The sequence below is a fragment of the Lepidochelys kempii genome, chromosome 10 (assembly GCF_965140285.1).
Source record: "Lepidochelys kempii isolate rLepKem1 chromosome 10, rLepKem1.hap1, whole genome shotgun sequence".
Lineage (NCBI taxonomy): Eukaryota > Metazoa > Chordata > Testudines > Cheloniidae > Lepidochelys > Lepidochelys kempii.
Genome location: NC_136389.1, coordinates 70,721,077 through 70,734,892, shown reverse-complemented (window position 1 = coordinate 70,734,892; position 13,816 = coordinate 70,721,077). Strand labels below are relative to the sequence as shown.

At 48.3% G+C, this 13,816-nt stretch overlaps 1 protein-coding gene across 5 annotated transcripts in view; it reads left to right on the top strand.

Moving 5' to 3' along the window:
- Positions 1-13,816, top strand: part of LOC140895043 (interferon-stimulated gene 20 kDa protein) — an 88,955-nt gene that overhangs the window by 2,684 nt on the left and 72,455 nt on the right. For all 5 annotated transcript variants that reach the window (XR_013636442.1, XR_012154051.1, XR_012154050.1 and 2 more), the window contains exon 3: positions 669-817. The gene's annotated coding sequence lies outside the window, so the exon portion shown is untranslated. The remainder of the gene's footprint in view (positions 1-668; positions 818-13,816) is intronic.

Below are 13,816 nucleotides of genomic sequence, written 5' to 3'. Positions count from 1 at the left end.
CAGCTTTACTTAATGGTTACGTGACTTTAAACATGGGCCTTTAACATTATACAGGGGGGAATTTCATAACTTTACACAGAATGTTGCTACATACATTCCACCATGATATTATTGACCAGTGAGATATTAGTTTTCAAATGATACCTCATAAGGTGAATACACGAGTGCATTCCATTACACCTTGTCACAAACATGTCTTTCCAAAATGTGTTGTGGGTGTTCCCCCCTCAGGACTGGGACTGATGCACAATCCCCCTCCTGTACTGCCCCACTGCCTGCTTTCTTCAGTCCAGCTCTCATTGGCCATCTGCCATGGAGCCTTCCTGACCCTTCACTTTCCAGCATTACCTCCCCTCCTGGTAAAGCACCATCGCCCCAGAAGAGTTTTGTACAGCCTGAATGCAGAAAAAGCTGATACTCAATGTGGGGAGGGCACACTGTGCCCCATTTCACTGCCCTTCTAGTCAGAGAGAACCATGCTGCTCGAAAACTCTAATGCTCCCTTCACATCAGTTCTCAGAGGAGAGTCCACCCCACCCTCCTTCCTGAGGATCGCCTGGCTTTGCCCACTCCCAGTAAGATTATCACATTCCTAATTGCCATTTGGGAATAGATTAGGAGTCAATGAGAGCAACAGTTTTGCTAACTCAAAATGTTCCTTTCTAAAGGATATGACCTGGCCCCTTGTGACCAGCAAATTCATCACATTTGTGATCCAAGGAAACTGGGAAGCCTGGTCACCTCCAGAGAAGAGAGTCAAGTGCGTGCTGTCACGTTGCCACCTGGTCCTTCAGTGAGGCAGTGAAAATCGTCACAGGTTTGAAAACCTTTTTCCTGTTTTGACCCCTTCCTTCGGTGGTTGGAATATCTCTCTCCTCTCAGTGAGAGGTTCTGCAACGTTCCTGTTATGTATTGTGCATTTAATTCAACAACAGCCCCTGTGGTTGTAGGCTCTATTGATCATTAAATATGACAGAAGTGATGCAGCCTGAGTTGTGCCCCACGCCAGTCCCCAATGGATGCAGCTGACCTATTGTTATCAGAACACAATGCAATCCAAGGGTTTGGCATTTCGACCATTCGTATAAAACTATGAATATTGTGCCAGTGAAAAATACAGGTTCAGCAGTGCTAAAGATTGAAACCTCTATAGATCATCAGGGCAGGCAACAGCAGGCAACCATGTCCCCATGCACCAGCCTCTCCACCAATGGGCCATTTCAAAGGTGTGACAGATGAGTTCAGCTCCAGGGCCCAATGAGTCCTTGGCCTCTATGGTGGGATCCCAACAAGGAAGCCAATTTTTTTGTTTTTTCATGTGATCATGTTCCCAAGGATCTGAACTGAGATTCCCTCTTGCCCTCTTATCACTGAGATTAGACTGCACTAATGCATAATAGTATCCCTGCCATCTCTTTCCTTCCCCAAGGACCGGGCACTAGTTTTCCTGAACACTTTTTGATGAGATATCTTATCATTTCTGGTAATCAGAGGGACTCACTCATGCATGCACCCTCATAGTGGGAGTACTGGAATAGAGAGGATGTTTCTTCTGTCACTTGGTGTCACCCTTGCTTCTTGATGGGAAGAGTTATGCTTTGTGTATCTCAGTCTTCCATTCTAGTTAATGGCCAATGACAACAGTCATTGATTGGATACCAATGGGCATTGAGTGGTGTAGGGACAGGATATACTTCCTGCTATCTTTCACTTCTGTCAGTCCCATCCCCTTGTTCTTAATGAACATTATTTTGTGGGAGGGAAGGAGCAATTAGAGGAGGCTGCAGATTGAGATGGGGTCTTTCCTGAGGTCAGATTCAGCAAAATGGCTTGGAGGGCAGAATTTCCCCTTCCTGTTTCCCCATCCTCTCCCATCCACCAGAGATCTGCATGCCTCACACATACAGAGCCCTGAGTTTGTTAAATAGGGACATCTCATTCTAGAGCTCCTCCAAGGACTAATTGCAGTTACATTTACATCAGCACAGGAAATGTGGTGTCCTCACCATTCTGCAGACTGCAGGCTTGTAACTGTTGTAACTTTGGCCTTAGTGACCAGATGGCCACTAGGGAGAGTCACCCGAAAATGAGAGAGAAATAGGGAAAGCATTGAGCTGAAAACTGACCCATGGCCTCCATTAGTGTAGTGTATAGTCCATGAGGTGTGCATGGCCTCCACGTTTTCAGAGCAGTTTGTTTGCAGGAGGACATGATTTTGTGATCATTCTATTTCATGGTATATTTTTTATGGGATTCAGCTTCCAAATAAATGATTCCCCAGGGCAGTAAAATAGCAAAGAAGTGATACCATTCACCTCTCAGAGTATGGTGTGTGGCGGGGGGACAAACAAACAGAAAAGGTTATGGCCCACTCTGATCTCTACTGACCCCCACAGTGGGGCCAAAGGGAGAGACAACTCTCAGGCCCATTTATGTCCCACTCCCAGCAGCCTCTTTTGTTCGCTCGCCCACAAATTGCAAGGTTGGCCCTGAGCTGAGCTGTAACCTCTGTCTCAGTACGTCTCTGCATTAAAGACATTGTGAGCGGCAAAACATATCTCGGTGCTGCGTGGAGCTGCAGGAATGAAACAATTATTGTAAAGTGCCTCTTATGCAAACACCTTCCTCCCAAAATAGCCTGAGAGGCAGAGAGAGGGAAACAAACAAAGCAGGAATTTGGAGTTGGATTCTTTCAACAAAGAATCATCTGCCCTTTCTTGTAGTCATTGGGGGCCTCATATTCAAAAGTGCTCGGCACCAGCAGCACCAATCAACTTGAGTGAGAGGGATGCTCAGCGCTTATATCTGCCAGGCGAGATGGGAACTAACTAGAGCGAACGCTGCCCCCTCAGCCAACTTTCAGCAGCTGGGTCTGTAATTTAAACATACAGGATTGAATGTGACTGTCCATTCGGAGGCACTGGCAGAGCCATGCTGGAACAATACAATCTGACCAGTGTGGCTTGGGACTGTTACACCCAAATGAGGCCATTCCAGTTTATCTGCAGTTTCAGAGTTGCTTCTGTCGGCCCTGCTCCTCTGAGTCAGTGACTTCAGTGGGAGCTCAGCATCCGAGCAGATCATGTTTGTTGGTAGAACAGGTTCAAGAAACAATGAGCGTGGAGTTATGTTAAGTCAAATTCAGCACTAGTGTATTTAAATCCCTGGTTGTACTGTACCCAGGTTACAATGCATTTCTATCCATTCTGATTGCGCGGAATAATTTCTCTCTCAGATGGTTTCTGATTGAACGTCAGCTGTTCCCATATTTCAGTAATGTTTCTCGGTTGACCCCTATGCCTCTTCCACCCCTTCTACCTCTCACCTGTGCTGTACCAGCAAAGATTATTTATAGGGGAAAAGCCAAGAATCTCCCTCTACCTCTGTATGCTTAGCAATTTCCAAGCCAGGGAATGAGTTTGTCTGCTCTCCTTCTCTGTGTTTCTGTGGTTTGCATTGTCATATGCAAACTTTATTACTTCACGCTGTATACCTTGCTCCACAGTCTGGACAGCTGTGTGTGGCCTCCCTTCTTGCACAAGTAAATAGCTGTCCCCTGGCTGCCTCTGCTACACTGAGGGCCTCAAGATCTCCAGTCAGTGCGGGTCAAGCCTAGGCTTCACGGCTAGTGTTGAGTTAAAATCTGCTGGTATTTGATGGTGGGTGGTATTTTTCGACCCAGACTAAGGCACATGAAAATTTGTGAAACACACTTTAATATACAGCAAAGGCTGGTCTTCCGTGCACAGTAAACACCTCATCTTTTCAGAGAGATTGTTCTAATTCCAAGAGATGCTGCTGATGTTGCAGGGTGCTGGAAAGCGATCTGCAGCATGGTGAGAAACTGCAGCCGTCTGGCTTCCATTGCCTTGTGTTTGTTAAATAGGAATCGCTGCTTTCTCTCCATCCCCTTTTGCCCTTGCATGCACACAATTCTAAGGACACACTGGATTCTAAGGGCTGAATTCTGTCCTTTGGTACATGTGAGGCAATGTCTTTTATTGGACCAACTTTTGTTGGTGAAAGAGGCAAGCTTTTAAGCCATACAGAAAGAGGAGTTCTGTGTGACTCAAAAGCTTGTCTCTGTCACCAACAGAAGCTGATCCAATAAAAGATATGACCTCACCCACCTTGTCTCTCTAATATCCTGGGACCAACATGGCTACAACTACACTGCATACTTTCATGCGTGTAACACACTCACCCTGAAGACAGGAGGAGCTTTGCCTGAGGATTTCAGGGCTGGTCCCACAGTCCCTCCAAAAAGCTTTACTCACTGCCTTACTCTTTGGAGGTCTGGTCAGTCTTCCCCCAGATCTCAGGGTTGCACATGCTGTGAGATTCAGTCATAGCTGATTCACGGAAGTAATTTCTCAGAGTACTGACTTTCTGCAAAACCTTCCATCCAAACAAACAAGCTACAACATGTATTCTGCCCAAACTCCTCCTCTGCCAGTCTGTATCCTTGAACACTGACCTCTCTAGTGGCACAGGCCCTTGTCTAAAACAGTTCCTATACAAACCATCTTTTCATTTAACTCAGTACCACTCCATCTTGCCCTCCTCATGTTTCTTTCAAACCACATCCAACTCACCCAGGGCTCATAAGCTCACACACAATTTTTCATAATGGTGTCTTCCCAAGAGAGTCCTGGGTCAGGAATAGGATGGGTCGTTACAGACCAGCATTTAGGTGCATTGGCTGAGCTGTGTGTGCACGAGGGTGTTCCTGGGCTACACTCGGGGGATATTGTGGGGCAGGATTAAGGGGCAGTGGCAGAGCTGTGTATGGGGAGCCCAGATCCAGAACAGCAGGGAATGTTGTAGGTCACTAGTTGGATGTATTGGTAGTGTTGTGTGGGGAACCTGTTCTGGACTAGGAGGTCAGGATTGAGTTGCTGTGGTGTTGCTCTGTGGAGGCTGGAGAAGCTCAGGACTGCAACAGCAGGGGATGCTGCTGGTCAAGAGTGAGGAGCATCGGCAGACCTGATGTGGGAAGGCTGCCCATCCCCTCTCTGTACCACACCTACCTTTAGCCAGTAGCTTTTTAATCCTTCACTTTCACAAGCTCTATATTAATATAGGCTTTAAATCAAATTGATTCCTTATTTTTCCCCTTCTCAACTCATTTCTTCCTATCTGTGCATGACATGGGGACTATAACTGGCCGATTAGCCTGGTCGGTAGGTGTCTTCTTTACCTGAGGAATGACCAGTGGGCAATGGGTTGCTCAGGAGGGGCAGCACTCGGTTGCTTTTAAAGGCCTTGAAAGCTTTTTGTTTCTCCTCAGGTTTGTGCAGCAAACTGAGGCTTGAGTCTGCAAGGCTTTTAGCAGCTCTTCCTCTCACGCCCTTTGCATTAGTGACACGCAGCGGCGGCAAGGAAGCAGGAGCGGGGAAGATGCACTAGAGGGGCACTTGCCTTTTTTTTCCCCCTTTCCTTTTTTCTTTGAAAGGAACAATGTCAGGGGTCCCTCGAGTTCCATTTGCTGGCTGCTGGTCTGTCCTCTTTCACTCTGAGGCTGAGTGGTTTATTAAGCATTCCTGGTGCAGGCACTTTGAGCTACTTCATAAAGCAGGGATATAAGTGCAGTAGATATAAAAGAGAGATGGGACTCGGGGAGGAGGCTGAAAGAGGATGATGTTGAAAATGCTAGCATTCTTTATCGCATGGCCAGCAGTCTGAGTGGGCCCCTGCTTGCTGTAGGGTTGAGAGGGGATATTGGAGCTAACCTATCTATGGTCTGTAAAGAGCCTGTAACCGGGCCCCATATACAGATCCACCCACCACAAAAGGCTTCACTGCAGTAAACAAAATAACTTCCTGCTCGGAGGCCTCATTTATTTGCTGCAGAGACCATCCCATCTAACGAGACCTGAGTGCAGTGCCCAGCCCAGCAGTCCTGGGCAGGCTACACAAAGGAACCAAAGTGGTGCAAACTAATAACAACGCCAGGCTCAATTCCCAGCTCTTCTCAAGATCGTTGCCTGAGCATCTTGAGGAAATGGAGAGAAGTTCCCTCTGGCAGTCTCTCTGTACGCCCTTTTGTGAGGATGGCGGCACAGCTGTGTGAGTGAATCAGGCTTAGAGGGCTCATACTCTCTCCCAACTCCCTGAGCTTTGTCAATAGCTGTCCTTGGCTCTAGTGTCTCATGGAGCCCTCCTGTCCCAATAGGTAGGCTGATGCCTCCTCCCTTATTAGTAAAACTGGGACCAGGGTGCATGAGGGTCCCAAACGATCTGTACTGGCTGGCACAGACCCCATCTCCCAGGTACCTAGGTGAGAGGGGATTATTATTTCCCATCCAATGGATGATCTAGAAATGCTATTATTATATATTTTGTTTTCAAAATGCAGCGTGGGGAGGGTATTCACCACCGATCTTACATCTGGTTCCTCTGGGCAATATCCTATATTAGAATTTACTCTATAAATACAAAACAAGGTTGATCCTTGGGCTAGGGACCATATCATCCACGTATCTGTACATTGCCCAGGACAGCGGATGCAGGCACCAACTTTCCAATGTGCCAGGGGGTGCTGGACTCCAGGCTCTACCCCAGGCCTCACCCCTACTCCACCCCTTCCCCCAAGCCCCCACCCCTACCCTGCCTCTTCCTGCCCCCGCTCCACCCGTGCCCCGCCTCTTCCTGCCCTGTTCCACTCCATCCCCCAAGCGTGCTGCATCCTTGCTCCTCCTCCTTCCCTCCGCCCCCCTGAGCCTCCTGCATGATGCAAAACAGCTGATTGTGCCAAGCGGGAGGCATGGGGAGGGACAGGGAGGTGCTGATTTATGGTGCCTGCTGGCAGGCAGGCAGAAGATACTAGGGGGTGAGGGGGAGCTGACAGGGGGATTGCTCAGGACCAACCATTTTTTCCTCATGGGTGCTCCAGCTGCGGAGCACCCATAGAGTTGGCACCTATGACAGAGGGACCCTGATGCCGACAAAGGATTTGACACAATAGAAATTTTAGATTACATTTAAAAAACTATGTTAAAAGAATGTTAAGATTGCAGAGTCAAGCACTCAAAAGCTAGGCAATGCCAGACTCTAATTTGTCTGTGCAGCCTTAATTTGCCTCCCCTTGTGCATATGCACTATGATACAGTCTTTAATTACACCATCACATACTATTTTCTCACAGCATCCCAGCCACATTCAGTGAATAGGTAGCTCTTCAATGTTTCTTTTATTCTCCACATTCAGTGTGTGACCCCAGGCCTTCCTTACTGCACACTATTCAAACCCTGCTCTGAATACAGAAGCATTAATTTCCTCATTGGCTTTTCTTTGGCACTCATTGCTGTAGCGTCTGAGCGCTTCACAAACATGAATTGATTTATCTTCACAACCCCTTTGTAAGATCCAGGGGTATACCTGTTTTACAGATAGGAAACTGAAGTACAGAGAGGTTAAGGTCAAAAGTATCCACTAATTTTGAGAGCCCAATTTGAGATCCCTAGGGTCTGGTTTTTCACAGTACTTAGCATTATGTAGCACTTTATTTGTTCAAAGCACAGGTCTCATTGACTTCAGTCGTAGCTGTGAGCGCTCAGCACTTCTGCAAACCAGATCCCAGGGTCTCAAGTCAGGCACCCAGTAAATGAGGAACACTTAATTAGTGAGTGTCTGCAAAAAACTTGGGTTAACTGACTTGCCCAGCATCATGTAGGAATTCCGTGGCTGAGGCAGGGGTAGAATCCAATTCTCCAGGGCAGCATTCAGCTGCTTTAATCATGAGACCCTCACGCTGCTGTTGTGTTTCATCCTCACACACTGGACCCCTGTGCTTTAAGTTTCCTGAGTCTGAGTGGGCTCCAGCACTGTCTTTTACCTTGGGCTCTCTGGAACACTTCCTGGACACAGGCTCTTTGCCTGTTACCTTTGCTTAGAACTGAGACCTCACAATCTAGCTGCCCTAGGTCCCCAGGACCTGTCCTGATCCATCATAGGCTCCCCAGTTCCTTAAGGACACCTTTTCCCAAAGCACCAACCTCATGGCACTCTGGTTTACCGTATCTCCCCCTAGGGACATGAGATAGTGGAAGCACATAACCGCTTGTTTGCTAAGGTTTCTAACACAATTACTCTTTACTTTAGATAGCTCAAGGAATACACAGAGCTAGACAAAAATCTAAACACCTGTAAGCATTGCCCTGCCTCAGTTTCCTCCAAGCTGCTTGCGCACCAGCAGAGGGAGCATTGAGAGCACCGGAGAGACAGTCTCCCTGCTTTCAATGTCCAGGGCCACAGCGATTGGCAACAGCCCAGAGCAGTACTTGCAGGGAAGTCCTGTTCAGCTATGAAGCCCTGGGATGGAGCATGCCCAGTCATTGTGTGGGGATGGTGCATGTACAGTCCCACAGGCACCGACTTTTGGCTTTCTTTGGGGGTGCTCCACCCCTGCTCCACCCTGAAGCCTCAACCGCACTCCACCCCTTCCCCCAGTGCCCCTGTACTGCTTCTTCCTGCCCCGCTCCTCCCCATCCCCCAAGTGTGCCCCACCCTCACGCCACCTCTTCCCACCCCTGCTCTTCCCCCTGTCTCCCAATGCCTCCCGCCCACCGCCAAACAGCTGATCGGTGGTGGGCGGGAGATGCTGGGAGGGGGGGAGGAGCTGATCAACGGGGCCCACCGAACAGTCTGTTTGGTGGGTGACTGGTGGGTACTGAGCACCCACTATTTTTTTTCCATGGGTGCTGCAGCCCCAAATCACCCACGGAGTGGGTGCCTATGCACAGTCCAGTCAGCATGTCAGACCTGTGAGGTATTGGAGCTTGTCCCATGTGGATGGAATCTTTGGAGAATTTACCTGCCAAACTCTAACAAGTCCCTGCTGAGCATGTGAAAACAGAGATTTTTCAAAGGCTTATAACATGGCCAAATTGGAGTGTTTTTTCATGGGAACAGAAAAGGCAAACCCCTGACATCAGGACCTGCTGCCCCCTGCCCACACCCTGCCAAACTGCAAGTCCTTGTTCCAATGAATGGAAGTGCTAGAGAAACGGTTGGAAGAATTTTTTTTGTCATGGGCAAAACAATGTATTTTTTCAGATTCTCGTTCTCGGAATTTTCTGAACCATTTACGCTGAAATTTTCCAAAAAAAATTCAGCCAGAGACAGACACCCTGCATGGGAAATTTCAGTGCAAATAGTTAACATCTGGCAAAGTTATAAGCAACTGAAAACAGGGTGTTATAATGGAAAGTGTCTGGAAACCTGGAACTATAGGGTGCTGCTGGCTCCACCTATAATCATAGTTGTTATTATTATTATTATTTATTATCATTGCAAGGGGGTGAGCTTCATCTAGCCTAAGTATTTGACCCTCCCCAAGAAAAGAATCCAAAAGCCCACACCTGAGTTTGGAGGCTACTAAAAATGGTTTAAGAACCAGATGATACTAGAGGGGTCAGTGCAGTAGGCCTTCCACCTCTGGAAAACCGGGCTCCGGCTCTGGGAACTACTGCAGTTCAGGACAGAGGCTCATTGGCAGAGTTGTGTGGGGAGACCTGGAATGAATCAGTGTGAGGCAAGGTGGGTCAGGATTGAGGAATGATAGCCGAGCTGGGTGGACTGAGGAGAACAGGACACTGTGGGCCAGGATCTTGGGAAATACATGCCAGTTACTGCACCTAGGCCAAATCGAGACTGGAAGAACATTCAACGTATACACCAGGGGTGGCCAAACCATGGCTCATGAGCTGCATGTGGCTCTTTTACAGTTGAAGTGTGGCTCCCGGAGCTCCCAACCCCACCCCCCATTCTCGGCCTACTGAGAGGGAGCTTGGGGCTTCTGCCCTGCGGCGGGTGCTGGAGCTAGGAGCAGAGACGACTGGTGCCTGCTGGGGGGGGAAGGGGGCACAATTGAAAGGTTCGTCCCCCCACCCTTCAACAGCTTGAGTCACACCCCCTCCATGCATACACCACCCTCTTACCTTAGGCTGCCCCTCCCTGCAGCTCCCAAGTGTTAGCTACGCATGGAGAGACAGCGGCAAACAGCTTTAGCTCTGCAGGGAGAGACAGTAGCAAAAGCAGCGGCTTTTCCTGCAACTCGCAGCTGTTTGCCGCTGTCTCTACCCAAGGCGCAGCTCCCATCTTTCTGACTCCAGCAGCTGCAGTGCAAGAGGGGGGGCCTGGTGCACCATGTGACCAAGTGGGGCCAGAAAACCACGGCAAAAATCTAGGGGAGCATGTGACCCCCATATGCCTCCCTCATGCATTGCTTCTGGCTTCTGCCCAGCGGGAAGGGGAGTCTCAGGGTTTCAGCCCTGTGGGGTGCACCTGCTGTGGCTCAGGGCTTCAGCCCCATAGGGCGCATGTGCCAGGGCTCAGGACTTCAGCAGGAGTGCGGCTGAAGCCCCGAGCCCAGGCAGGGGCTTCCCACGGGGCTGAAGCTCTGAGACCTCCCTCCCCACAAGGCTGAAGCCCTGACAGGCACCTTCTGCGGGGCTGAAGCCCCAAGCCCCAGCAGGCACACCCCAGCTCTTGAACTTCTGACAATTGCCATATCAGAGGGTCAGTAAGTTTGGCCACCCGTGATAAACACCAAAGAAAGCTGCATGAAAACACTGCTGAGATGGGGACCCTGAGTTTCACAGATCTTGATTCCAATGCTGAGAACAGTAAAATGACCCCAAGGAGTGTAAGCCCTGTGCCCTGCCTTATGCACAACAGACCTTGCTTCAAGCAGCCATCAATAATCTGCATCTCGCGCTGCACATCTTACCTTGGTTTCCATGTATTTATTTTAACCTTGATTTTATTACATGTTCTTTGCGCCTTAGGCGTGTGTAGCCCAGGCACAATTGGTCTGGAGGCTGGGCAGGATCGGAGATTTCCTATTCGAATGAAGGTTGCCCAAGGCACCTGAGCCTCGCCATACTGGTGATAAACGCCAGCCAGGCTTTTCTGATTCCTTCAATGCAGTTTTTAAGTGCTGCTCACGTGTACGATAAAGGGAAAATATGGAGACAGAGGGAAGGGGACATAAAAGTGTCTTGAAGTAGCTGCAGGGGAAGTGCTTTTATTCACAAGGCTGGCAATGAAATTAGAGGCAATTGTGAGGACCAAAGATTCAATAAAACCCAGGGAGGATGTCAGGTGAGAGAGGGGCTGCACGGCCATTTCTGTAAATTGAACAGATGTTCCCTGCTGGTGCCAATAATCAGTTACTGATGGTGCAGTTAAACAAACAGCGCCAGGCCTGCCTCAGGTGCTGTAAAGCTGACAGAGACATCTGTTACTACCACCTTTGAACTTCAGAGTGAGAGGACAGGCTTCTTTCACTTTGGCTCTGGTTTAATGAGGCATGGTGCTTTAAATAAACCCAACAGCCACTACCTGTCTGATGGGCAGAGAGGTGAAAGGGCACTGGGATGTGACAGGCGTCACATCTCCGCTCTGCTCCAAAGTTGTGACGCGGGGGAGATTCAGGAGAGAACTGAGGGGATGATGGGTGTTCTGGGGCATGTGCTGGGACTCATGTCAATGTGTTCTCGGCATCCTCATGCCTGGACATGCTGTTGCCAAAGGCAGTGAACGTGGACTCGCCAGCTATGCGGATATTTACAGGGACTGAATGGAAGTGGAACGACACAGCTGCAATATTCCCTGCTCCCCTGGCAGTGAGAAGGGGTGCAACACTCGCTTTTCTTTCCTTTTTCTTTTTGGGTGAATGGTGGGGTCTATGAATCTGATAGGTTCAGAACGTTGGCCAGAAGCAAGTGAAGTGCCAGCAGGCTCTGAGCAACTTCCCACTCCTTCTGCAGCTCTGACAGTGCTCCTCAACTTGATCTGCAGCACCTTTGCTCTTTCAGTACTGGGCTTTCCTACCCAATTCTGCGGCTGCATCTGAATCCCAACCTCTGGTGTGTCTAACTGTTCCGGTCCATCAGCCACTCCAGAGTGAAGTCATGTCAGAATGAGTTGCTGGTTTCATGGTGTTGTCATGTACTCAGTTCGCATGGGGATCAAACTGAGCCCATCAAACACATTCCATTTGTGATTTAATCAGAAACTGAATTCAAGTCAGAGGTGAAAGGCTAGTGTATTAACCCCCTGAGCTAGACGGGCATCTTGGTTATCCTCAGTCTTATAGCTACATCTATGTTGCAAAAGCATGATGCCAGGACTTAAACGAGTGGATCCCAAATTCCCTCTTTGTCTCTCTTCCTCCTGTGTAATTAATTGAGATCCACCTTAATAGGATAAAACTAAATACTGAATAGCATCCAAATGCACAGTGGCTGGCAGGAAAACAACAGCCAGACATAGAAAGGGAGAAAGGCAGCTAAATGGACAAAAGACCCATTTAAGAGTGTTTATTAGAGGTTCCTAAGCTAATAACATCATTATTACAATGTCAACATGGCTGTGATGAGCTTGGTGTGTGCCAGGAGGGGCGATCCTCTTATGTATTTTGACTAATCAGCTGGGATTTACATGATACACAATAAATCTTATTGATTCTAAATGAAATGTGCCTTTGGGAATCTTTAGCATTCACAGCGAGCCTGAGCCAAACCAGGCAGCAAAGCTCTGTCTCCATTGGACTTGGAATATAAAAACCTTCAGACAAAAGGATTTAATGGAAAATATGGACAGGAATGAGCCTCTGAACTGTAGTATTACATGAGACAAGCAAACATGCAGATATGCCTGAGAAAGGCAGCCAATAGGAGGGGGCAGGGAGAGGTTGGGGCACATAGAGAAGTGTGGGTGGAGGAGAGAGAGAGCTTAGATCAGTTTTCTTGACCTTCAGGGCATGCTGCCAGACTTTATTTCAGCCTCTGAAGGAGGATGCTTTTGGTGTTTGTTAACTGAGGTTTTGTATAGAATGTGCCCAGAAGAATATACAATACCTAAATACATAGCAGAGTGCAAGAAGAAGGGATATATTGTCACAGCTGTACGAAGGCAGTTTGAAATAACTTCCTTTCTAGGACATTTTGGTGTCCTGGAGGGGATGGCATCTCTGTTAAGGTTTGAAACACCTAGGCTCCCTAAAAACACAAATTTGAATAGCATCAGTGGCAACGTAGCCATTTCTTGGGTCGTTACACTAAGTACTTTGTCATCTCTTCAGTAGGAAATTCCCCATGCCTGCTCTACACAAACTTTTCTAGGGGACGGGCAGGCAGTACCTGGAAAGATGTAGCTGGGCTTGGGCAGCTCTGCATTAGATGCGGGATTCTGCATCTACTGGGAAATGGGGATTTACTGTCTTTCTGTGCTAGCTGACCATAGGGGCTGGGGCTGCACAGTCTGTCTGTGCTGGCTGACAAGCCATTTCGTCAAGTCAGTCATAAATTTAAATTGAGTGCCATAAAAGTGTCAGGTGGGGAGTGAGATGCCACAGTCCATTTCCTGGCATGTTTGTCAGGTGGCGTTTGCAGAGCTGTTTATATCCTTCAGGACATGCTGCTGTTAGGATCTGGGTTCTTGTTTTGTTGTCTCTGACAGAGGAAATAACCAGGTTGGCTGCCAGGGTCAGTTCAACACCAAGGCCTCCTCATTGCCCACCTTATTTCCTTTGAGTCTAATGGAGAGATAACAGTTCCTGATTGTAATCATGGAATTAATGAACAGTTTGCAAGGCCATTTATCTTGGTGTCTCTCGGTTTCCTTTTTCTTAATGTTACTAAGGAAATAACCATCCACCCTTCTGCTGAAGGCTACACCAGACACAAACATCCATCCAAGCTGACGAGCACTTTCTGTGACTATTCCACCAGAGGCCCCAGGAGATCTAAGAACTGTTCAAACAATGTCCCATTGCCACTTGTGACCAGCAACTGTAAGAGAAGTTCAT